Source organism: Mauremys reevesii, linkage group 11, assembly GCF_016161935.1.
Source record: "Mauremys reevesii isolate NIE-2019 linkage group 11, ASM1616193v1, whole genome shotgun sequence".
Lineage (NCBI taxonomy): Eukaryota > Metazoa > Chordata > Testudines > Geoemydidae > Mauremys > Mauremys reevesii.
The window spans coordinates 73,372,960-73,399,680 of record NC_052633.1 but is presented as its reverse complement, the minus strand read 5'-3'; positions in this window follow the sequence as shown (position 1 = coordinate 73,399,680).

The window sequence follows — 26,721 nt, the reverse complement described above, 5'->3', positions numbered from 1 at the left end:
TGAGGAATACTTCCTATTATGATTATTAAGCCTATACAGAAGCTTTTATGTACAGAGTGCTTTGCAGAATATAGAAAAGACGTGCCCCAAAGGAATTGAATAGAAACAAGATGGGAAGAAGTGGGTCTTGAATGAAGTTGTCTGGTGGACAGGAAATGGTCTAATTCCAAGCAGCGCCAGCATGAATGAAGGCTCCTAGTGTTTCCATCCTGCCTTCTGCTGCTGCTCATACATTTGAAAGCTCTGCTCCCACTCAGCTGCTAGGGATACTGCCTCTGTCCTTAACTCTGCCTTCATTGCAGCACACTTAACTCACAGACTGCCAAGAGGGGAACTGTCTGGGATGGGGCCGTGGTCCCCTTTAAGAAAAACAGCCCCCGCAGCGTGCTTTCCGAAAAGTCTGTGCTCATCAGGACATTCTCGTCGTTGCAATGCAAGGGATGAAATAAATAAATGAATTTAAAAATCAGCATTTTTAAATAGATGCAACGATTTCAAAGGGACGGAGTAAACAGTTCCTCCCACGAGGGCAAACAATACTCTTGCTTCTCTAAACAAGTTGTCAGTGCCATGCAGAATTACTGAAAACCACAGGAATAACATTTCTGAGGCAAGGGATTCTGTGGAACAGAATCACCATGGAGAACCTCTTCCAGTGCCTTACTCCATCCGTGACTGGCTGAAAGACCTCTTAAAGAAATGGATGTTCAATGGTGAGCACAAATCCCCATCTAATACAGTGGGGACAGTACACCAAGAGACAATCTCTTTTCCTCTACATGCTGGTGGAAAGTACTGGATCTATAGCATGGGTGCATTTATTTCACCACAAGAGGTACCTTAGTGGTGAACGCAAATTTGTCCCACACCATCTTGTCAATATCTTGACTTGCTCCACACCCCTGGGATTCAGCCTCTGTGATCCATTCAGCTCTTGGCTCCGCTCCTTAAGATGCCAATGAGTTTGCTGAACTTATTTGTTATCTGCCACTCAGGGGCCATCAAATGGTAACGAGCCTCAACCACAGGTGAGCTGGATTGTTCCTATCTCTGTTATCTTCGGTGCATGGTCCTGGAAAGACTTTCCAGAAGAAGTGGGCTGTAAGGCAGCATTTGGAAGAGGAGAGGAAGGGCCAGATCCAAAGGATCCTATTGACCTCAGTGAGTGTGACATTAGTGTCAAAGACAATGGAGTGGGATCCATGTATAAGAGGGGCATGGGTATGGGTGGAAAGAGGAATGGGAGTAAAGTAGGGAGCCTACCATCTTTCTCGAGGGCAGCTTGGCTTCACTCCTTTTGGGTGGCAGTGGCCATTTTGAAAGAGGGCATCTTTAGCCTAGCTTGAGAACAATAGATGGCAGCTATTTTGAAAGAGAGCCGTTCTTTATGGAGTTCTCTGTAGAAGAACATTATTCTTCTGCCCTTGCTGAAGAAGACACTGTCAGTAATGAAGAATAAAGGCAAAAAACTACTGTTAATCCTCAATATATTGAGTTTCAAAAACCACCCATTGCACTTCCACTCTGAATTTGTTGGATTTGTAGTGTTTGTTTCTGGGATGATTACAACATCCCTATGTTAATTTTTCCCCTTAAATTCCTCATGTGCAATCAACCTTAACTCCAAATTAACAAAGAGTTTTTATTGTAGAATACACTATTTACAGACCGACTTTAACAAGTATGCACTTGGTATTTCATGTGACATTTAAGTTCTTTGTGACGATGATTTATGAGACTCTTTTTCCATCTAAGGCTCTGAAATTTTGCAGTTATCTGATGGAAAAAATAAAGGGTGGATTATTGATTCCAAACCTGCACCAAACAGGAAAAAGCCTCCACCATGCAGAGTAGAATGTCCTCCAACCTAATCAGCCAAGAAGAAGCTGCCCGAGGCACATGGAATGGGATAGAGGAGGGGAGAAGAGATATTCGTCACCACAGGGAAAAGAAAGAGTTGGGGGGGGAAAACTCATACTAAATAGGAGAAATTTTCTTGGGACGATCGCAAAATTAGCCAGAGCTCAAGTTAACTGATCATTTAGGGAGACTAAACACACCTTGGATGGCTATAAATAAGGGCCATCTTTTTTTCTGTACAGCTGTAAATCAGCTCCTGGCAGTTGCCTTAAACTCACTGTGATCAGGCCAAGAAAGAAAGACGGGGGTGGGAGGAAAAATAAAAGCAGATAAATTGGCAAGAGCAGCCCTCCAAGATGGAAGACGTCTGCAACAAATAGGAACTCACAGATGTTGTGACCTGATGGAGATCACCTGCCTCTCCCACCGTGCCCAGGAAGCAGCCTTCAGGCGATTCTTTTCCCCAATGAGTTTCATGTGAAGTTAATGTCGTTGAGCCCTCAATGAGGGAGCGGAGCGCAGTGAGGAGGCTGTCGCTGGGATATCGCAGGCTATACAGGGTGGCCATTGAGAGAGTTACTGTCCAAAAAAACGATCGGTCATCTTGAGGCTGGATATTTAAACATGAGATGGCAACATAGCAAGTGGTCTCATTAACTCAGGGACAGAGGGTGACTCGCTAGATTGCAGTGCTGCAAAGATAAAAGCATGACCAGGTCCTCACCCCCACGCACTTCCCAACTCTTTCTTCCCACTGTTGTCAAGCACTAAAGTGCTCAGGGCGTAGAAGGCTGTTGCAGCTGAGGCTAGAGTGGTTCAAAGCCTGGACGAAGATTTTAAAGAGGGATGGGGGAAAGGGTGGTGTTCGGAGATGTGGCAAGGACACCCAAGGTGGGACTAAGTCACAGTCCATGTGTGTGGGGGGGGCAGGAGAGAGAGGCATTGAACAGGACGCTCCAGGGATGCGGTAGAAGTTCCTCCTCACTTCTAAAGCTTTGCACGGCTCTGGCCAAACTCTTTGGGCGCCTCTGCCTTTACCTCCCCCTGCACCTTGTCCTGCTGCCTTTGCCCCTGCTCACACTTCCTTTGCCCAATCCCTCCTTCATGCTTCTGTCCACACTAGAAGTGCTTGGGACATTCCTCCCTCCCTCTCCTTCACCAATTGTTCTGCCAAACCTCCTTGGTTTAGGACCCGACTCCGTGAGGTGCTGGACTTTTCCTTCTGCCATTGAACTCAACGGGAGCTGTGAACGCTCAGCACCTGGCAGCACCGGACCCGGACACTGTGTCTGGTCGCTGGACTGTCCTTCTTTGCCTCTGCAGGTTGTTTGAGCAAGGCCTGCCTGGTTTATTTGCTAGGCTTTCCCTACTGAACAGCCACAGGCGGACAGAAGATGCTGGAGAATATAAATCAATAACCAGGGGGTCGGAAAATCTAAGTCATACTTGATCGTGTCCACTAAAAATAAAATCGGCGTGCCTGAAAAGAGCAAGGGACCATTCTTACTCACATTCCTGGAACGACCGGTCTCCTGGATCCCTCCCCAGATCTGCTCTTACCCCATGTGGAAGGCATAAGCAGACAGTCAAAGTTAAAACAGTAAATGGAGGCATTTTTACAGCCTTTATTAAAGAGAGAAGGAGGCTTTGATATAAGACAATATCCCCTGGATGATGCAATTCATTTATTTTGGCTGGCCGGCACTCTCGCCTGGGTCTGTGTGTTATTAGAGGGTGGGGCAGTGCCTGTTCTTCCCACTGCTTTCAGGCCCTAGGGTCAGGTTCTGCTCCACCAATACCATGACTCATCCCTCCGTAAAACAATTCCTCAAATGATACCAAAGTGACCGCAACATCAGTCAGCTTCCAACCATTCAAATCCAGCCGGGACAGATACCTCCCCAGAACATAGTCCTCTTACTGCTGCCTCCCACACTCACTCTTAACCACAGACAAGAGGCAGGAAGAAATGTGTGCCTTTGCACAGCCTATCATGTATAAGAAGTGCTGTATTGGAAATCGCTTGCCTTTGGGTGTTGCTCATGCACGCCGGTGAAAGAATTCAGGGCAACGCTCTTTCAGCCAGGGGTGGCTTCATGCAAATTAGGGCTTTTGTCTTCATGGTCCAGGTCCGATTTTGAAGAAAGAGCTCATTGGGGGTGGGGGACAGAGCCAGAATCCCCTAAATCTGGGGATCTAGAAGAATTAGCCCTGGAGCAGGATCTTCATCACCCTGCATGTTGGGTAAAAACAGGCCATGGAAGGGCTGGAATTGTCAACCAGCCCCTCCCGCTTTTGGGAGCTGAGAAGGATGCATCCCATTGTGGTTGGTCCCTGCTCAGGGGTGCTAGTGAGGGGAAGGCTACATGCACCATCTCCCCCCCCCCCCCCCAGTGTGGAATTCACATCCCACTGCAGGGGAGCAATGAGTCACATACCATGGCTGGATTTTTGTTTTAGAGCCTGGATAAGTGGAAAGCTATTAATGACCATTGTGAAGTAGTTACCTGGCCTGCCACCATCTGCCCCTATTCGAGAAGGACAGGCACTGGGTCAGTGTGGTGAGGGGAACTGGAGAAAAAGGTTCAGGTTTCAGAAGGGACCAAGTTTGGTGGGACATCAGGGGCTAAGGAATGCAAAGTGTAGCAACCTCTATGGAACTTGGAGGGAGGAACTCAGGTTGCAGGAGGGAAGAGTTTGGAGGAGTCGCTAAAAAGTCAGTCTGTATTCACATGACTGGAATGCCTGCCGCAGTTACAGCCTCTCTGTGAATAGTTCTCTTAATAAAGAGCCAGTTTAGTTTTAGACACATGGAGTCCTCTCCTGTGATTACTCAACATGCAGCACATGAAACACCAGCCACTGGCCTCTCAGCATGCTTAATAAAGATCTCTTTCCTACAACTCCTGTGATGATGGCAGCACTCACATGTCATGCATCAAGGGCATAGTTTCATCTACGGAGGCCAAAAAGGAAGCTCCTCTCCCCTGTCCCTCTCCCACTGGCCACCATTAGCTACGGACATGAACTTGTGGGCCTTAGATAGGAAGTCTGGACTATGTTCGGGCTGAAGATCAATCCCTATGTACATTATTAAGGTTGTTCCCTTTCCTCTGAGGTAAGGAGACAGGGTTCCAGGCTAACAAAAGTGATGGCCTTATCTGGACTGTCATTGCTCACAGTCCCTCTGGCTTTAACAGTGCTATCCAGTGCTGAATGGGTTTGGGCCTAAACAATCTACCATGGGTGATAGGAGGCAGCAGAATGCACCCTTGATATATATTGTCTTAGGACAGGGAAAGTTATTGGGAGGGTAGGGGGCAACTAGAGGGTGGCTAATTTTGGCCACTGCTGTGTGGTGTAAGTACCCGTTATTCCAGGGCTGCCCAGAGGATTCAGGGGGCCTGGGTGAAAGCAATTTCAGGGGCCCCTTCCATAAAAAAAAGTTGCAATACTATATTCTCGTGGGGGACCCTGCAGGACCTGGGGAAAATTGCCCCACTTGCTCCCTTCCCCTCCCTCCCCCCAGGAGGCCCTGTGTTATTCATTCATAGGGTATGCCTGGGTTACAAATCTGGCAAAAACGTAAGATTCACGTACAAACCAATGCATGGGTATTTCCAGTCCCTATTGCTCTGGCATGTCCGTACCGAGTCCCTTTTTCCAGGAGTCACCACGTTCCTATTTCACCATGAACTGAGCCAAGATCCAACCAAAATCATCAGACTTATGACCAAACAGTGGGGAGAAGGGTGCATCTTAGCTAGACGCATGAAGGACTGGTATGTGTGAATCCCTCCGCAGCGGTCTCCTAGGCTGAATGGCAAACTTCCTGTAGACACAGAACGTTTTGTGCTAACCCTGCCCTGACTCAGGACTCAAGACTGGAGCCCAGAGAAAAAGGAGATCTCCTACCTAAATTCTTCCTGGTAATGGATATCTGTGAGAGTAGCTACAGATTCGTGAAAACTTGTAGCCTGCATTCATCAGACAATTATATGCATGTCTCCAGCCTGCCAGCTTTGCATCCATCTCCAGCAAAATCTTAGCTAGGACGTAACAAACCTTGCAGATGGTTGGGAGTGTAGATGGTTACTGTACCAATGGGCCGTGATCCCCCAGTACATCTATGGGCTAATGCTTGTCACTCACAGAATAACATGTCAGAGTGAAACCCTGAACTCTTTTTCAGCTCAGACAGGACGCACCAAACCAAAAGCATCTGGAAGAATAATTTTGCACAGGCTGTATGTTATTACAATACAGGACAAGGTCTGGTGGCCAGCCCAACACACAGAGAAACACATGTCCATGGGAGACAGGATCAATGCTGTTATTTATTACTGTGGTGCTCATGCCCACAATGTGTTAGGTGACGTCCACACCTACAGAAAGGCACAATCCATCTCACTGAAAGCGGATGTTCTAAGAAGACCTGAAACTCACAAATGGTGGGTAAGAGGGATAGGCTCAAAACACAGACACGTTTCATATAGGTTCCATGCTTTTTTTAAAAATACATGATATAAAATATAGGCTTTGTGTCGTTGGCTTTTGGGGTTTATGAAATTGTTAAATAAAATACACCCAATGCCACTCAACCAATCCCATATGGGTTGGTTCATTTCTTTGTAACAAGCGATAGATCTCGAGGAGGCATTTAAAGCAGAGACCAGTGACCTTATGGATCAGATGAGGGCAGCTATTCCATGCACGGGGGCTGTGGTTGGCCTTTAGGATTCATGACTTAACAAGTCTCCCAGTTCAGAGTCTCAATCTGTAATCTTGCCCAAGTGTCTCATGCTTCCGCTCTCACATTGTCCTGCTGAAATCCATGGGACTATTCACCTATATGAAAGTTACATACGTGCATAAGGGTTGCAGGATCAGGGCCCCAGGGAAGGGTTTAGTTATCTGTTATGATCACCGAATGGTTACATGTAGTGATGTCACTTATTGCCTCAGATCTTAAGAGATCTCATGATAGAGGGTGCTTAGACCATTTTGTGCCCCAGGAGGAGGACCACAAGAACAATGAAGCTACAGTGTATCTTCAGAGTGTATATAAGCAATTAACCTCTGGAGGGAAGAGTCCTCCCAAGGGAAATATTCCTGCAAGGGAAATGGTGAACACCTGATGGCTTGGGCCTCTTAAAACTCAACTGGGGAACATGCTAATCTGCAAACACCAGTTGGGCACTGGCAGGGGAAATGAACCAGCTGACCTGAAACTTTTTCCCATTTCTAACTTCAATAATTCCCTAATGAATCTCTCTTCCATGGCACTTGGTGACGGTCAGCAGATGAATCAACGTGAGATTCAAAAACAGCACTAAATTTAGCTGTCTTTCCAGTGCACCAGAGACTGCCATCCATTAAGGTTGTTGACCCCTGACCTCATCTTATGACCTGTGACTCTGACTCATGGTTTGTGGGGGATTTTATGCTTTCTAAAAGTAAAATGAGAACTGATGGGGTGTATTGCTTATTACCTTGGAACATGCATGGGAGGAAATAGGCAAACACAAGTAAATAGGTTATTAAGCTTGCTATAGTTAAGGACCTGTTACATTAGGATAATGCTTTGTGGAAGTGGTTATACTAAAGGCTGGAGTATATCTGAAATGACAGAGACTTACGGAGATAAGCCCTGGTCAGATATTTGGCATTTTCACTCTGAGAGACAAATGAGTGACCACAAAGGGTATAGTACACCCCGTAGTTCTGCAAGAGGGGCGTTTTGAGGAGCTTTGGCAATCAAGTTGTTGTGCAATATTTAGTCAGTTAAGCCACATTTATATATAGGAATTATTAATCAATGACTGATGTCAATCATCAGTACTAATGTTTGATGCTTAATTATGGACATGCAAAATGCCATATATGGAAAAGATCAAATATGGCGCATAGCCATACTATTACCATAAAGAAGGGTATAAAATACCACACCTAGTTCCTTCAGGTCCAGGAGACAATGCAAACTGAAACATGACCTCCCTTCAGATGGGCTCCGCTTTCTTTTCCTTCTAGCTTTGTCTCCAATGGTCTCTATAAAGTTTTATGTATGCATAATGCAAGATTGTAAGTATGAACAATGCCGGAAACCACTTTACTGTACTGATCTTATTCTTATATTTGTGTATATTAATCTTTAATATAATCTCAGTTCTAGTTGTCTGTATCAAATAAAAGAGACTAAGTGAATGAGGTCATACCTTTTATTGGACCAACTTTTGTTGGTGAGAGGGACACGTTTTCCGCTCTTCGTCGGGAGGAAGGAGACCTGAAGGAGAGCTCTGTGGAAGCTCGAAAGCTTGCCTCTCTCACCAGCAGAAGTTGGCCCAATAAAGATATTACCTCACCCATCTCTTTTCTCTAATATCTCGAGACCAACATGGCTACAACAATACTATGTGAATCAAATAACATCTCTCTGTGTGTGGTTTCTCCAATTTCATCTACTTAATTAACTCTAAGTAGCCATCTAAACAAAAAACCTGCTTTCTTTGAGAAGTGCATGTTGCACACCAATAAATAATTTTATAATTATAATAATTGCATATATTGTGTAATAACTGATCAGGCTGCAAGGTATATGTTCCTTTCCCCTTGGTGCATAATTTGAATTTCCATCAGCCATACAAGATTTTATAACTTGATACACAGAACAGATTTCTCAGCATCCTGGTGACCTTAAAGAGACAAATGAAGCTGAATTTGCAAAGAAGGCTGGAACTACAGAATTCAGATCCAGAATAGCATTTGGATCACTTCAGAATCTATGTTCAGTCAGGGGAACTTTTATTTTTCCCAGCCCATTGTAATGCCATTTAACATAAGTCTTATCTGGACCCAGGTTCATATTTTCAGCTCCCCTGAAGTTCTGGGGTGTTTGGGTGCAAGATTTTTGTTTGAGCCCATCTAAAGAGCAGGACTTTGTAAAAGACACCATGAGGTTCAGAAAAAAGTCAGAACTCCCTTGAAAAAATTTACCAAGGATCCTGGGGAATTTTCCATCAATGGACATTTTAAAATCAAGACTGGATGGTTTTATTTCTCAAAGAGCTGCTTTTGTCGAAACAGTAGTTCATTCCGGAGTTAGTTCTGTGGCCTGCGTTCTGCAGGAGATCAGAGTAGATGATCACAATGGTCACTTCTGGCTTTATAATCAGTGCGTCTATGAACCGCTATCTGGAGCTGATTGAGCTAGTGCACTAAAAATAGCTGCATAACTTCAGCGGAACAGTGGGTGGAGAGTGACAAGCCACCCCAAACACAATCCTATCCAAGACCCAGCAGCGGGAAGTGGCGGCCAGTACATCCCTTGGACCCCACCGCTTCCAGCAGCTCCCATTGGCCTGGAGCTGCGAACCGCGGCCAGTGGGAGCCGCGATCAGCCGAAACTGCGGACGCGGCAGGTAAACAAACCAGCCCAGACTGCCAGGGGCTTTCCCTACACAAGCGGTGGCCTGACTTTGAGAACCACTGCTATATTGTACATAGCCCACTTGGCAGGACCTTGCCAGGCTCCCGTCTGAGCAGTTTCATTCTCTTAATAGGCTTGTGGGCCAATCTCATGCAGTGTCAGACTAAACGACGCATCGGAGAACACATACCAACATATCTGTTGCTGTGGCAACTGGGCAGAACCATGCCATCAATACAGATGGATTCCAAGCTGATTTTGGAGGCTGTTCGAGGAGCTCCCCTCGCCCCCCAGCCATTTTCCATCTGAAATACAAACATCAGCCTCTCCCCACATCAACAGGACCAACCAGCCCAAGTGGGGGCGGGGGGTGGGGAAATATCAAAAGGGAAAAAAAACAAAGGCCCCAGTTCCCACTGCTTGTTCTTCATGCTGCCTGACTGTAAATTCCCTGCTTCCTTGCAGGGGAAATACTTTTATGCATGTCTCACAACGGGGGAGAGGTTTGGAGGATGCCTCAGCATCATGAGTCAAGTAAGGTAACGTGGAAAAAAGAAAACAATGCCAGAAAAGAATACAAAAAAAAAAAAACCCAACAACTAAAGCAGCAGGGAGGCTGAAAGGTGCCAGCAGCTTAAATGAAAAGCAACTTGTCATGGTGTGTCCAGAGGTGGGATGGGAGATGCTTGTGCTGAACATCTTGCTACAGTGTCTAGACGGTGTCTTTCTACAGGTAAGTGGCTGTGTGGTCTAGTGGATACGGCATTGGCCTGGTGCTTAGGAGACCTGACTTGATGACTGCCCTCTGGTGTGATGTTGGCCTTCCCTTCCCACCTTTCTTGGCTAGCCCCATCTCCGTTTTACCAAACCTTCCCCCTTCCAACCTCTCAGCATCTAATCAGAGTTAACCCTCTGGGCCAAACTCATCCCCAATGTAAGTCTGTTGAGGTCAAGGAAGTTACAGTAGGGAACCTTTTGCACAACTGTTGAATTCCTGATTGGAGCAACTTTGGCTTCCATGTCAGTTATGTTCCTTTACTGAGTTATTTCAACTCAATGTGTAACTCAAGCACCATATACAGTATATCCCTGGAGAATTTCTCCCATCCTGCCGTTCTTCCTCCATTTTGTATATTCCTTCACCTCCCCTTCTTTTCTTTTGCTCATCATAATCCCTGAAATTTCAAATTTCCTGACAATTTCTAGAACTCAGGATTTTCCCCTCCTTCCATTGTTGCTGCTAATGTGCCACTCAGCCTGGAGCCGGAGTTAATTAGACCACAAGAAAAATGAACGGCACTGAAGCAACATAAAGGGTTTGACTTCAACCCACAAGAGTCAGGAAATACAGAAAACGAAACAAAACAAACCCTCCATCTTTCCCCCTCACCCTGCGCTGTCTCAGCTCTGGCACAGAGGAGATGCATGCACAATGCTTATGCACAAGCGAGCCGAAAAGAAAAGAAAAACACAGATGAGAGGAGCAGGGAAATCTTCAGAAGCTTTTGGCTTCACATCTTTCTTGTCTGTGGTTTTGATTTTATTCCAAGTTTTATGTTACTTACGTCAGGGTTGTTCCATATAGCAGGGTCCCTTGCAGGACAAAACACCTGCCTGCTCTAAGTCAGGAGGTGCCATTTTTACATCCTTGCTGCTCTGACCATAACTGCACTTTAAAGGAAGGTGGGACTGCATGACTGAACCATTGCAATTAACCTGTTTTGGCCTATGAAATAGACCGAAAGGCACCCGGGATCCAAATGCATACCTGGCATAACTCTATTGGCCCAGGTGGAGTTACACAAGAAAGGAATATGGCCCTCTGTTGTTTGGAAAGCGATCACCCAACTTGTACAGCATGCTGGATTTGGATTGTTAGCCGCTCCGTTTTTTTCTGGATCTATAGTTACCAGCAAGCAATGTTTTAGCCACAAAGGTTAAAAAGGCAGTGTGGTTTAATAGTCAGTGCACTGGACTGGGCGTTGATAGAGATAGGTTCTATTCCTGGTTCTCCCACTGATCTTGGGAAAGTCCGTGCCTCAGTTTCCCCAACTCTAAAATGGGGATAAGTGTACCCCCTTCTTAAAGGGCTTTGAGATCAATGTATGAAAATCACTATATAAGTAAGGATTATCATTAGTGAATGTTTTGGCCGGGCTCTTTGTTTATCATAAACAATGAAGATTTACAGAATGATTTCACTCCTGGAGAAGAGAGATCAGTGGTCTTCACACCGCTGAGACGATTCAATAATTATCTAAAATTAATCTGTGGGGGCGTGGGATTAATTCTGGTTTTCTTTTGTTCCGCATGCTCTAAAAGAATCCTGAAAAAAGTTATTTCTTTATCCTTTAGATTTAGAAAATAGCAACCTTGATAGGTGCCTTTCTGCATCCTTTTGAGCACTTCAGGTAAATACCTACAAATAAAATAAATGTTTAAAAAAAGAACCTCCTAGTATAGAACTCTTCTAGTTAACCAGTCAGAACATAACCAAATGCTCCATATTTCTCCATAGTAACATGTTTAGGCTCCTAACTCTCATTGATTTGAGGATCTGGACACTAGGGATTCCCAGAGTGGATAAGACTTGAGGTCCACCTAGTACAGTATCCTGAAGCATCGCTCCCCAAAATATTTGCTTCTTCAGCAGCGAGATGTATCTTTCAGTGGGCTCTGCAGGTCAGCGGATTCAGGGTATTTTGGACCGGGAAAGCACATTCCAAAGACAAAGGGAGCTTGCGGAGAATGTACTCTCCCAGGTCCAGCTTTAGTACCTATGCAGATCTCAGCTGCTATGACAGAATGTCATTGGGAGAGAGGTTGGTCCCTCAGTAAGAATGGCCCAAAGCCAAACTGAGCTAGAGGGACTATTGGGGATGTTTAAATGGCCTGTAAATGTAGATTATTGCTGGGGAATAGTAAATACTTAAGAGGCCAGTGATACATTAGACTGTGCCACTCAGAGAGGGGGAGTTAACTACTGATTGATTTTTTAGTGGACCTTAGAGAATTGGGTCTTGCAAGTTGTCATGTGCAACAGGATGGCTAATGAGCACTGGAATACACAGTTACTTTCCATGCACGTCACTCTTTCACTTAGGAGACAGGTGCTATTTCATACCAGGGATGGAGGCGTGAACCCTGACCCCAGGCTCATGGCATTCTGGGGTATGTAGTTCTGTAGCAGGGAGGCCATTTTTGGTTGGAGGCTCCCTGTTGTGATTGGCTACAGCAAAAAATGTGGGTATACAAATTTATTTTTTAAATTAAATCCTTGGGTTGAGTTTCCTGGTCAATTGCATCACATGTGAGTTAAATGGGGATGGGGGCTTTGGAAAAAGAGAGGAAGATCTGAATGAACTTGGGTGGGGGGTGGAGTTATGGGGTGAGGTTATGGGTCATCTCCTCCTATAAAGAGGGCTGAGCTACATAATCACTCTTGGTTTTCAGGAAGGTCCAGTGGGTTCTGGAATGAGAGTGGGGATGAAGTGGGCTCTGAGTGGGTGTTAGGCTGCATGTACCAGTTTGGGTTTTTTTAGATGCAGTTCATTGGGTAATCTCACAGCTGGAGAGTGGGAGGTATTTGGGTTTGGTATTTTGCCAATCTTCTCTTTTAAAATAAAATTACATTTTTACATGTATCCCCATCCCCCAGTTCTCCAAAACCCAACACCAACCTCTCATGTTAAGCATATCTTTGGGATTCATCAGTGTAGGATCTCAATAGGAAAAGGTTATCAAGCCAACCAGGTGTTAGGCATCCCACCTAAGCAGCATTGTAGATAGTTCATTCAAATGCACTCGGCGTCTTGTTCAGAAATAAACCCACCAGCTGCTAGACTGTAGCAAGAAAGGGAGAGAGAATATCTTGGGGGTGGGGATTATAATGCCCTTCTATTGAGTAAATTGATGGTATGTTTTCACTTCAAGTGACGTGCTGAATTCTGATCGCCTCTGTGTTATAAAGGAGTAGAGTCCAGTAAAGGGCAATGAAACTGATTACCAGCATGGGAAGGCTTCCATCTGAGCAGAGAGGGAAAACATCAGGACTGCGGGGTGTAGAGAGCAGACAAATATGAAGTGACATGAGAAAGGGACATAAAAATGAATAGTAAAAAGACAGGAAATTGAATGCTCCTGTTTTCTCTTTTTCATAATGCAGGAAAAAGGGGACACCCAATGGCAACCATTTAAAAATGGAAGCTAGAAATACGTTTATTTTTACATCATGCAAAATTCACCTGTGAAACTCACCACGAAGGGTGAGTGCAGCGTTTAGCAGGAGTTTGAAAAGGAGCAGCTGTTTCAAAAATAATAGGAAGATTCACAGTTCCATCAGCTTGGAAAAAATGTCTGGGGGGGTCCTGTGTGGCAGAGGCAGTGGGATCCAATGTGTAGGGCCATAGACTGAAACTCAGCAGAACTGGGTTCTAATCCTGGTTCTTTCACTGACCTCCTGGGTGACAATGGACAAGTCACTTTCCCTCTGTTTTTCCTCCTACTTTGCCTTGTCTCTTGAGATTGTAAGCTCGTCAGGGCAGGGACTGTCTTTCACTATTTGCATGTACAGCACCTAGCGCAATGAGGCCCTGATCCTGATTGAGCCCTGCAGGCGTTACCGTAATAGAAGATTAATAACATCATGCTTCAGTCACCAGTCTCCTAGGGTTAAAAAGAAACAGCCTCTTTGAGAAGGCTGTTCCATTTGTTTCCATTATGAGGTCCTTGCCCCCTTCCTCTGAAGTATCTGCTATTGACTCCTGTCAGAGGCAGGACACTGGACGAGGTGGGACTTTGGTCTGATCTGGGATGGCACCTCCCATCTCACCGTTACTCCAGATCACAGCATCATCCCTCCCGCTCCACCAGCCCCTGAGCTTGTGTCACCTGTTCGTGGAACCCCCTGCACATGGCAAGCACCTGCTTCATGGGGGTTTTCAGGGGCAGCAGCGAGTGGCAACGCCGGGGATAGAGAAAGCGGGGTCCCGGAGCCAGTGTGGATAGCCCTGACCTTTCTTGGGCCGCTGCAGGGTTCAGGGGCTGAATCTTCCAGCCATTCTGCCGAGAGAGCAAGCACTGCCTCGACAGAAGGAGCTGGCATCTTGCAGACTTTTCCTTCCCTCCTCTTAGGAGCCTTCCTTCTTAGAGCCTTAGTGGCATTAGAAAATGCTGTTGGCACAGACATGCACTCAGGGCCCCCCTTTCCTTCTGGAAGTGTTATTCCTATGCACCCCGCCCCTCCTAAAATGGATGTGCATGAATTAGCCTATATCTTATTTGCAGACTCTCACGCTGGCCAGATCCCCTCCTGGTTGAATTACCAGACAGACACTGAGCCTGTCTTAAAAAAAAAATGCTTTCTCTCATGAAACTTTCCAAGCTGGTATAAGCCACGTTGGGTGGCAAACCGCATGTAATCTCCCCAGCTGGCATGCACTTTGCATTCACCCTTACCTAGATTAGCTCTGGGTAATTCCAGCAATGTCTCAGATTCCTAAACCAATTCTCCAACAGAATGCATTGTGCGGTGCACTCTCGCTCTCCCTGGGCAGTCTCCCACTTCCTGGAGAGGGAGAAAGGGAAAAAGCTGCTTCTTAGATATTTGCTTGAGTGTCTTTCTGAGGCCAGAGATCCTTTGTTTGATAGAGACATCTCAACAGAGGTATTTCAGGAGGCAGATTCAGGGGAGGTTGATCCCTTGAGGCAGATTCAGGGGAGGATCAAATGGATCTGTGCTCTTCTCTCTGAACTGGGGTTACCCTTCTCCCCTCACCCCTATTCTGGGATGGTTTGCAGCCACAGCCCCTCCCCACCTCCAGGGAGAGAGAGAGATTATGACAGAATCACCGGATGGCGCAATTACACATAGTCTTTCAAGTCCTTTTCCTTAGCATGTGAGCAGTGTGCTGTCTTTAAGGAGATACTGTCCTGTCCTGGTTTTGTGATGCTGATTCTTTTGAGGGAGCCATTGCAAACAGCAGGAGACTTTGTTGTCTGCCTTAATCTCTCTAACTAGAATCAATTCTTAGTGCAGACTTGCTTCCTGTGAAGTGGGCATTGGTTTCTGAAAGAGAGGCTCGAGGAGAGGCGTGACCTACTGTTCTCCACACAGGATGGAGATTGCATGGCCTAAGGCCTATTCTCTCTGTGGCCTTGTGTAAGTCTCGTCTCCTCCTTGTGCCTGAATATTACACGTAGGGACATTTTTCTAAAGGATCTGCTCTAATTCAAACAGGGATGATTTGAGGGCAGTTCTCCGGCCTGTGTTGTGCAGGAGGTCAGACTAGATGATCAGATGGTCCCTCTTGGTCTTAGAATCTAATCCAGCTACCTACCCCGGATTGCGTGTGAGGACTAATTCATGTGTGACAAATGCAACATATTCTTTGTTGTCCTTTTTCAGTTCTATTGGCTTCAATGGGAGGAGTTGCTGATAGCGCCTTTCAAAAGCTGGCTGTGCATTTAGGCAGCTAGGTAGAGTTTTAGGTGCTGAGTTTCATCCTAGACCCAAATATAACCATTATTTGGTTAATAATCTTGGTCTGTAACTTTGTTTGCAAGCTAGCTTGTTTGTGAGCCTTTGACCTTTGAAATCCAAGCTCTTTCGATTGGACACAGGTCACCCGGGATGCTTCATTCCCCTGAAGGGAGGAGCACAACTCTCAGAATCAGGGAGCAGAAGCAAATACTTCTGATTGCAAATTTTGCTTTTCCAACCATGTACCGCAACATTTCCCTAAAATTCACATGTCAGCTAACGTGCCCCGCAGCACATTCGCTCTGTAGGATATTGATGGGATGCCGACCACGACCGAGGCAAACAGAGTCAAAGGAAATTTTGCTGAAAATCGAGCACATTAGCAGAAAACATTTACATTATTGTCCCAGCTCTATCACCCTACAAGAGAGTGCATGGTACTAGATTATTCCAGTGCAAATTGAGATCTCTGCCATTAATACATTGAATATAACAGCAACTGGGAATCCTGTGTTACATTACAACTGAAGAGCCAAGTGGGCAGAGACATCCGCTGTGGAAGATGAATAATGCTCTCAACCAACAGTAGAGTTTTCAATTCCGTTCCTTGAGGTTTTCTTTATTGATTCATAGACAAAGGATCCCCAACAAAAACAAGTCACTCAGAACAGTGGGTCCCAATGATCAGACATCTTTCCAGATTCTTAGCCAGGCGGGAGGGGAAACAACACACCTATATAGCTGCCCCATAATCACTTCACCACTACCTCCATCTCCTGCCCACAGCCCGATCTCCCATATCACAGGGGTCTGGGTTAACCTTTCATGCACTGGTGCTTATGGAGGGTCTTTCTACCTTGTCAGACGCCTTTAAAAGAGAAAAATGGATGGAGCAAAGTTACCTTCCTTGCTCCGGACCTGATCCGAAGCCCGCTGAAGTCATTGGAAAGATGCCCATTGACTTCTTTGAGCCGTGAATCAGACCCTTAGCACTCATCTTAAGGTATCCTGAATCATTAAGGAATATATCTGGGGCCGGTGGGGGGAGTTTGCCTTTTTCATATGGGTCACTATATGCTGCTATCCGAAGCTGACATGAAATCATGACAATCGGATGCCTCCAGGAAACGACTTGGGACTAGCTGCTGTCAGTTTGATTCATTCAGTCCTCAAGCTGTAACACATTGTGACCTTTCTGATATTTTTAGGAAGTCAGGGAAGCACCTTTCTGAAGTTGTTCCTGTGGCTCATTGTAATAATACTGCATTACGGCCCTTCATCTGTCTGGGTTAATCACTTATCGGGAGTTTAAAAGGCAGCGTTAAGTGATATTTAATTAGTACTGGGTAGATTTCAAAAGAGGCTTCCAAGATGTAAGTTGTAAGATGTAAGTGATTTTTTCAGAGCTTCAACCTCTCTGGGAGAAGAGCAATGAAGCTCATGGTTTCTGTGACACAGAAATCATAGAAGTATAGGGCTGATCAGGAGGTCATCTACTCCATCACCCCTGCTCTTGCAGGATTGAATATACCTAGATCATTCCTGACTGATGTTTGTCCAGCCTAAGCTTGAAAACCTCCCGTGATGGGGATTTTACTATCTCCCTTGGTAATCTGTTCCAGGGCGTAACTATCTGTAGAGTGAGAAAGTTTTTCCTAATACATAACCTACATCTTCCTTGTTGTAAACTAAACTGATTCTTTCTTGTCCTGCCCTCTGTGGACATGGAGAAAAATTGATCACCTTCTGTCACGGAGTCCCCAGGCAATGCTCTGGAACTGCTCCACACAAAGCCAGTTAGGACTCTGGGAAGCCTTCTCTCTCGGAGCAGACTATCTTCAGGGCAAGAAGCTCACACGGCTTCACCTTCCTGGGTCTGACCTTGGAGCATTCAGCATCCTCTGCCCCTCCGTGTGCTTCCCACAGTGAGTCCACCCAAGCGGGCTCCTGGGGAAGCCACAGGGTCCTGCACCCCCACTTCGCAGTCAGACGTGACTCTTAGTCAGCCAGTAAAACAGAGGTTTATTAGATGACAGGAACATGGTCTAAAACAGAGCTTGTAGGTACAGAGAACGGGACCCCTCAGCCGGGTGCATTCTGGGGGGGCAGCGAGCCAGACACCCACGTCTGCCCTCACTCCCCGTCCCCAGCCAGTTCCAGACTGACTCTCCCTCCAGCCCCTCCTCTTCTGGGCTTTGTTCCTTTCCCAGGCCAGGAGGTCACCTGATTTCTTTGTTCTCCAACACCTTTAGCATCCCCTTGCAGGGGGGAAGGGCCCCAGCCATTAGTTGCCAGGAGACAGAGTGTCGGCCATTTATGCACACTGGCCTTTTGCTCTGCAACAATCTCACCCCCTAGAGACTTAATAAATGCATAGTGGAAACTGAGGCACCCGCACAGTATTCAGAACAGTCCCACTTCATCACACCTTCCACTTTATATCAACCTTTTACCTGTTTATCAGGTTCCCCTCTCAGTCTTCTCTTCTCAAGACTAAACACAAACAATTCTTTCAACCTTTCCTCAGAGGTCAGGTTTCCTAAACTACGTATCGTTTTTGTTGCTCTCCTCTGGACTATCTCCAGTTTGTCCACATCTTTCCTAATGTGCAGCACCCAGAAGTGGACACAGCTGAGGCCTCACCTGGGCTGAGTAGAGCAGAACAATTACTTCCCATGTCTTACATATGACACTCACAGCTGGCTGGCACCAATAAAGTCTGCTGCCTCTGAGAGTAGTGGTGACACCAGGCCAAATGGTGCCCTTCACGGGGCTGGAGTTACTAACTACATCTGACGAACGCTATCCTGAAGAAGAGGCACATAGCAAGAGACGGTATGTGCAGTCAGTACACGAAACCAGGGGAGAGACCCAATGTACATCATATTCTGTCTTCCCTGAGGCCTGCATGTGTGTGTCTCTGTCTTGATCCGCTCTGGGAGCCCCCTGCTCTCTATCTCTCCCAGCAGTCAGCATTCGATCTCAGCTAATTATGGAAAAACACCAAAATGGAGTCAGCTGCTCAGAAGTTCAGGAAATGACCTGAGAGCAAAGAGCCAGGTGATACTGTCCTGAGAGGAAGCGCATCCATCATTCTGCTAATGCCTGCCATGGAAGGGCCATCTGAATAAACAAGAGCAGAGTTACACAGCCATTGTGCAGACCCTCACCACTCCCCATCCCCTTAAAGAAAGGCAGCTGTGTTGACGGGGTCAGTTTCGTGGGTGGGCAGAGGTGGGGAGATATTGATCAGAATTTCTGAAGCCAGCCAGCGGAGACCATGGCAGCCCCTTCATTAGCTCCCACTCTCCTTATGCATCACGTTCACCCTTCTTATCTTCTCCTCCCAGGCTCTAAGCCTATATAAACATCCGCCCTCCTTTCTTTCTACCCTGCTATCATTCCCTATGTTCTCACATCCTCTCCCCTAATCGTCCAGCATGCGGCTTTCATGCCACTCCTCAGCATCTTCCTTCAAACCGTTCCTTAACACCTGCTTCTCCAGGAAAACTTGGTTGGCTGATCTCTTCTCCAGAACGGTGTCTGTGGGTATGTCTACACTTACCGGGGATCGACACAGTGGCGATCGATCCACCGGGGGTCGATTTTGTGGGTCTAGTGAAGACCCGCTAAATCAACTGCCAATCGCTCTCCCGTTGACTCCGGTACTCCACTGGAACAAGAAGTGTAAGGTAAGTCGACGAGAGAGTTTCTCCTGTCGACCCAGCGCGGTGTAAGACACCGCAATAAGTCGACCTAAGCTACATCTGGAGTTGTGTAACTTAGGTCAACTTAACCCCATAATGTAGACCTGTCCTGTGTCTTTTTTTTTTTTTTTGCTTTGCACCTTTCTCCCAAGTATTAGTTTGGTCCTGCAGCACTGAAGTCAATGGCATTAGGATCAGGGATCTAGGCTGTAAGGTCCTCGGGGCAGAGACCTGGTCTCACTGATGTCTAAAGCATCTACCCTCCCAGCACTCTATGAATATTAAATGATAATGAAAAAAAACATCGCTTCAGAACTGAATGGCAAGAGAGACTCCAGAACTGAACTGCACAGTCATCAGGTAAGGGAATGATATTGCAAGAGTTGGTGACCTCTGTTGTCTACCAGTGGGTGTCCAGACATGGAGAGGATTTAACCACTTAGCAGTCTCCCGCTTCCCCTCTCCCAGCTGGTAGTGAGACTCCCAGTATGCCTACATCATACTGCAGCTGCAACTTGAACCCGGGACAGTTATAGGTGCAAAGACAATAACTCTGCTTTGTTATCCAAAAGGGGAAATCTGTCCTGTTTGTCTCAGTTGGATATGCCATGGCAATTCTTCACTGCCTCAGGCATAGGTTAGCTCAACAGAATGCAACTAGCAAATCGCCGTGGTGCCAAAGTCTTAGAGTACATGAAATCCCTCTATCCGGGTTCTTATATGGCCTCTATCACTGCAATATCTGAACGCCTGATTTAATAAACCCCGTCAGGAGTGATTCTTGTGACATGATCAAGATGCAACAAAAGAGGCAGAAATGGAATATGGAACGTGCATACGAGGGGCTGTTACTAGAAACTGTTGCTGTAATTAGAACAGGAGTACTTGTGGCACCTTAGAGACTAGCAAATGTATTTGAGCATAAGCTTTTGTGGGCTAAAACCCACTTCATCGGATGCACAGAATGGAACAAACAGAAAGAAGATATTTATACATACAGACAACATGAAAAGATGGGAATAGCCATACCAACTGTAAGAGGCCAATGAATTGAGATGAGCTATCATCAGCAGGCGAGAGAAAAAAAAACCTTTGAAGTGATAATCGAGATGACCCATAGAAGGTGTGAGGATATTTTAACATAGGGAAATAGATTCAATTAGTGTAATGACCCAACCATTCCCAGTCTCTGTTCAAACCTAAGTTAATTGTATCTAATTTGCATATTAATTCGAGTTCAGCTGTCTCTCTTTGGAGTCTGTTTTTGAAATTTTTTTGTTGCAAAATTGCCACCTTCAGGTCTGTCCCTGAGTGGTAATTGTGTATCTTCTGGTGAAAAGAATTTAGGGCAATGCCTGAAAAAAGGTTTTTGGATGGAAGGGAATGAGAGAGAGAAATTATATGGGGTCTTTGAAAGAAGATGACCAAGTTATACAAAGCAGCAAACCCCAAAGTCAGAACAGATGAGCGGCTACCACTTGGAGGTTCACACTAGGACCAAATCAGAAAATGTTTGGAGGAAGTTTCAGCCATAGTTTCTGGTTATAGCTCAAAGTGTTATGGCAGATGATACCTGGAGAAGACTGAACCTCCACAGTTTGGAGAAGGTCAGGATTGAAATCTGGTTGACACCCTGAAAAAGATTAAAGCACATTGCATTCCACAAAGCAATGTCCTACCAACAACACCACCTATCCTGCTTTCCCTGGCATGTCAGAAGTGCTTGTAGGACAGCCTTGTAATGAATCCGAGAAGTCGTTGCGAGATATGTGAACTCAGAGTTTGGGCTGAAACGCTGACAACATATGGAATGTCGTCAGAAAGAGCGGCTGTTAGGAGAGCTGGGTTGGATGCTAGCTGGAGCACTGCAAATCTGTCAAACAGCTGAGATAACAAGAACACACACAGGAGAGTTAAGTGCAGAAGGAAATGGGTGAACAATATGTGCCATAAATTGTAAAAGGAGAATAAGCAGGGCGTGGATGGGAGACTATGAGAGCCATTAGCAAAGGTCAGGACCAGCCAGTTAAATGGAAAGGTACATGTGGCAGGCAACATTACCCCATAATCTCACCAGCTTATGGGAAAACCTGCAAGGAACGTGGGAAAGGAAATAATTTTTGCCAAATACTGAAGGTCAGCAACTGGGATGAGCCCAGTGTATAATAGAAGCAAAACCCCAGGGAGTGAATTCTTACGTACGTGTTCTGAGCCAGCAAACGGAAGTGTGCAGGTCTGGGAGTAGCACCGATAGCAAATATCATAGTTATACCATTCAGGTACAACCCAGGTCAAGCATATTTCTGGGAGGGATTACATGGGTTTTTACCACAAATTTAGTACTGAAATGAAGGCAGCAGGACACTGTGGAGATGAAATACCAGTCAAAAGAGAGACTTGTTATGTATCCATAATGCAAACAGATCTTCCCAGTTAGAACAGCGTCTATTCTAGACCAGAGAATTACAAACTAAGAAAGAACCAATGTAAAGTTCCTGAACCAGAGCCTCAACGGATGTAAACGGGCAGTGAAGCACGATTAAAATCAATGAGGATCCAGCCCTCTGTGATAGAAAGAGAAAGTACCATGATGTGTCTGTCTCTTCTGTGGTGGTCTACAATGAATTGAACACAAAATGGCTGCCATCCTCAGCAATCATCAATCCTTATAGGTTTAAAGGTGTTTAAACTAATATGGAGTGGCAACAGAATTATCTTTATCTAGAGCAGCGATTGGCATGCGGCCCTTTGGCACGCGGCCCACCAGGGTAAGCACTCTGGCAGGCTGGTACAGTTTGTTTACCTGCCGCATCCGCAGGTTCGGCCGATCTTTGTTTCCACTGGCCGCGGTTCACCGTTCCAGGCCAATGGGGGCCAAGACATCTCTCGGCCCGGGCCGCTTCCTGCAGCCCCCATTGGCCAGTGAGAGCCGCGATCAGCCGAACCTCCTGGTAAACAAACCGGCCCAGCCTGCCAGCGTGCTTACCTTGGCGAGCCGCGTGCCAAAGGTTGCCGATCCCTGCTCTAGTGAACTCTCCACCAGAGAGGTGTGCTGCGAGAAGACAGTCCTGACATTCGTGTAACTCCATTAACTTCAGTGGACTTACTCTATCTGTACATCAGTGCTGGAGAAGAACGAAGACTAAGTTGGATGTGGTGCTATTTGACTACAAAGCCTTATTCCGAGGTGTAGGACGGCTGCTGAGAAAGCATGCGCCAAATGGGGATGTGGATCTAAAGCTGAGAACATTTTTATAGGTACAGTATTACATGTACTGTATATAACACCTTTGATTCTATAAAATTTTTCAAAACCCCAGGGAGATATTCCAATGTTGGAGGAAGAGCTTTCTGACTACAGATGGTGTGATAAATGAAGGGGAGGGGAGCTCCTTTTTATGGACACCCAGCTAGCTAGTTAGCTATAAAATTCCTCTTAGTAGCTGTTCTCTACTTGCTTTACCTGTAAAGGGTTAACAAGCCCACAGGTAAAAGGAAAGGAGTGGGCACCTGACCAAGAGAGACAATGGGAGAGCTGGAACTTTTTAAAATTGGGGAAAAAAACTTCCCTTTGTCTGTGTGCTGTGGTTCTCCGGGAAAGAGGGGAACAGGGAGCAGTTATGCTATTAGAAGATTTAAGCCAGTTATGATCATAGATCATCAGATCATACCTAGAACCACAGATTTGGAACCCCGTAGATCAGAACTGTTTAGAAAGACGTGATTAGGGTTATTTCTTTTATTTCTTTTATTTCTATTGGTTTGTGGACTCGTCTGCGCTAACCCTAGATGCTTTTGTTTTGCTTGTAACCTTTAAGCTGAACCTCAAGAGAGCTATCTTGAGGCTTAATTTTTGTAATTGTTTTTTTTAAGATCTAGCAAAAAGCCTGCATTCCAAATGTATTTCCATTCTTTTTGGGTTTAATAAAATTGACCTTTTTTAAGAACAGGATTGGATTTTTGTGTCCCTAAGAGGTTTGTGCATATGTTGTTTAATTAGCTGTGGCAACCGCTAATTTCCTTTGTTTTTTTTTTCAGCTCTTCCCCGGATGGGGAGGTGGGTGAAAGAGCTTGAGGGTACCCCAAAGGAAGGAATTCCCAAGTGTTCCTTCCTGGTTTCTGAAAACGGGGGTGGGGGGGGTTGCGCTTGGATTGTGGCAGCATCTACCCCTCCAAGGTCAGAGAGAAGCTGTGACCTTGGGAGTTTAATACCAGCCTGGAGTGGCCTTTGTTAATTTTTAAAATCCTTGCGGGCCCCCCACTTCTGCACTCAAAGTGCCAGAGTGGGAAATCAGCCTTGACAGATGGGGAACAAGCAGCCACTGCAGATAAACTCCAAAGAAACAGAGATCCTGATTTTGTTAAGATAATATCAAGAGGCCGCAAATGAGATCAGACCCATTGTGAGATATAGTCTTTGCCCCAGAGAGCTTACTGTCTAAACAGAAAACTAGTGAGTGAAAGGAAGCATTATTATACCAGTGTTACAGCTGGAGAACTGCGACACCGAGAGATGGGGTCAGACAGGGAATCTATGGCAGAGCCAGGAATTAAACCCTGGTCTCCAGTCCAGTGCCTTAGCCACAGAAACATTCAATAAGCAGCGGCAGCTCCAGGCACCAGCGCTCCAAGCGCGTGCCTGGGGCGGCAAGTGCGTGAAGGGCTCCCTGCCAGTCGCTGTGAGGCAGCAGTCAGGCAGCCTTCGACGTGGCACCTGCAGGAGGTCCGCCGGTCCCGCGGATTTGGCGGCAATTCGGCAGTAGGTCTGCCAAAGCCACAGGACCGGCAGACCTCCCGCAGGCAAACCGCTGAATCCTCGGGACCGGCGGACCTCCCGCAGGCAAGCCGCCGAATCCATGGGACCAGTGGACCTCCCGCAGGCAAACCGCCGAAGGCTGCCTGACTGCCGTGCTTGGGGCGGCAAAAAAGCCAGAGCTGCCCTCATCAACAAGTGCATTAAAGAATATGAGGCTCTCAGATCCTGGGGTGCTAGGGGCCAGATAAGTACCATAGATAGATAGGTAAGTGTCTTTCATACATAAAAACAGGGGACTGGCTGTACAGGGCTGCCCGGGGGTGGGGGCAAGTGGAGCAATTTGGCCCAGGCCCCGCAGGGGCCCCCACGAGAGTTTTTCGGGGCCCCTGGAGCGGGGTCCTTCACTCGCTCCGGGAGACCCGGAAAACTCTCGCAGGGCCTGGGCCCCCGGAGCTTCTTCCGCTCCGGGTCTTCAGCGGCAATTCGGCGGCAGGGGGTCCTTCCGCTCCAGGACCCACCGCCGAAGTGCACCGAAGACCCACAGTGGGGGGTCCTTCCTTCCTGGGACCCGCCGCCGAGGTTCCGGGTCTTCGGTGGCAATTCGGCGGCAGCCCCCTGAATCCTCTGGGCGGCCCTGCAGCTGTACAGAAGACAAGGTGAAATATACAAGCAGCACCCCCTTTAGCTGAAATGCAGCTATGCCGACTCTTGTGATTTTCGTACGAGTCTCATGATATTTGGTGAGTTTCTTAACGCTTCAGCGCCTGGAATCTAGTGATTCTGTGAAGTCCAGGGCTTTGAGCGTTGCTTTGTTTTTAAAGGACACGACCAGCCATCCCAGTGGCAGAGAATCACATGAAAACAATGAGTGTTAGCTAAAGCTCAGAAAGCAGAAAGGAAATATAAAGAACCGTTTTTAATTTTGGGTGGGGTGGGGTGACTCATGATTTTTAACGCTGCAAAGATTTGCTCCAAGGTTACAGAAGCAAACCGCAGAGCTAGTGAGGCAAGCTCTCCATTTTAATCAGGCCTTTCTGAGGGAAGATTGGAGTTATCTGAACTTTTGGGTGAATCTAGCCTGCTTCCCTCTCTTTTACTCCCCTGCTCAATATATTTCACCTTCAGAGATTTCCTCCTTTATCATTTCATAGCTTCCTACAAAACCGGCTTTTACTGGATTTCAGGCGCCATTCAGGCAACAGATCAGCTGCTTAAATTCTTGAAATACCAAGATCATATTTCACCTGATTTGGCACTGGAGAATGTTCACTATCTCGCCCACCTCCCATCTCTGCCCTTGATGCATGTCTACAGGCACAATATCACCTATGTCATATCTGGGAAATCCTTCTTGACCTGTTGTGTAGGGTGGGGACATTTTATGCACTCCGGAGGTGCATGGTGTAGGGCTTTATCCTCACTTCTTTTGGTATTACAAGGCTGTGAGTAGGTAGGATGGATAGACTAGGGGACAGGAAGCTGGTATAGGTTGTAGGAGATCTGGGTTCAAGTCTTGGTTGTACTGTGCTAGAAACTTCCCCAAAGATATTAAGTCAGTCATTTAATTCTGCCTTGGGTCTCAATTCTCCTGCTGAATAGGACTGATCCCAACCTTGCAGGGAGGATAAAAATCATGGAATATCAGGGCTGGAATGGACCTCAGGAGGTCATCTTGTCCAACCCCCTGCTTGAAGCAGGACCATTCATGAAGGAGATGTGCTCAGATACTGTGGTGATATGGGCCCTATAAGTCTATTGATAACTACATCACAGTTACTCCAGGTTTACATGGGCATGACTCTGGGCCCTGTGGGGGGTTAACCTTGGAGAAACATCAGCCAGACCCCTTCCTTTTGTAATCCAGTCAAATCCCATGAACTACGCCAGGTCAGACTGAATAAGTACTTGGATAGGAGACCTCCACAGGATAGTGGGGTGCTGCAGGCAGTGCTATTAGTCAGGTAACAGCATTTTTATCTGAAACAGCCCTCAGCCAATGCTCCAGCATGGTGTGGTGCTGGAGGTATAAAGCAGAGTCCCCCAACCACCTGTGGTCATTACAGATCTGCTAGTATTTTTGGTGAGAGTTTCGGTGTTAAGGCTGAAATCCTGGCCAAATTCCAACTCCGGCAATCACACTTGGCTAATGTGAGCTCCATTTGCCATTTCAATGGCATGTAACATTCTTCTTCCGTTGTTAAACGTTTGGGTAAGACTGCTGCGTGCCGGTATAAACAACTGACGTGCTCCTCCCTAGAGGTGGATAAAGCGATTCCTGCGTATAGTTTACCCTACGACACTGTGAGAGCCTAAAAGGAAAGGTGCGAGAGAAGTGCGAAGTGTTGTTACTGTTGCAACGAAGAGGCTACCACATATGTGTACCACTCTATGAAGAATCTGAACTCTGTGATAGGAGGGTCTATACCGCTGATGGAGATTCTCCTTTAGCTCAAGTGGTAAGGCCTGTGTCTTTGGAACCAGAGGACAGAGT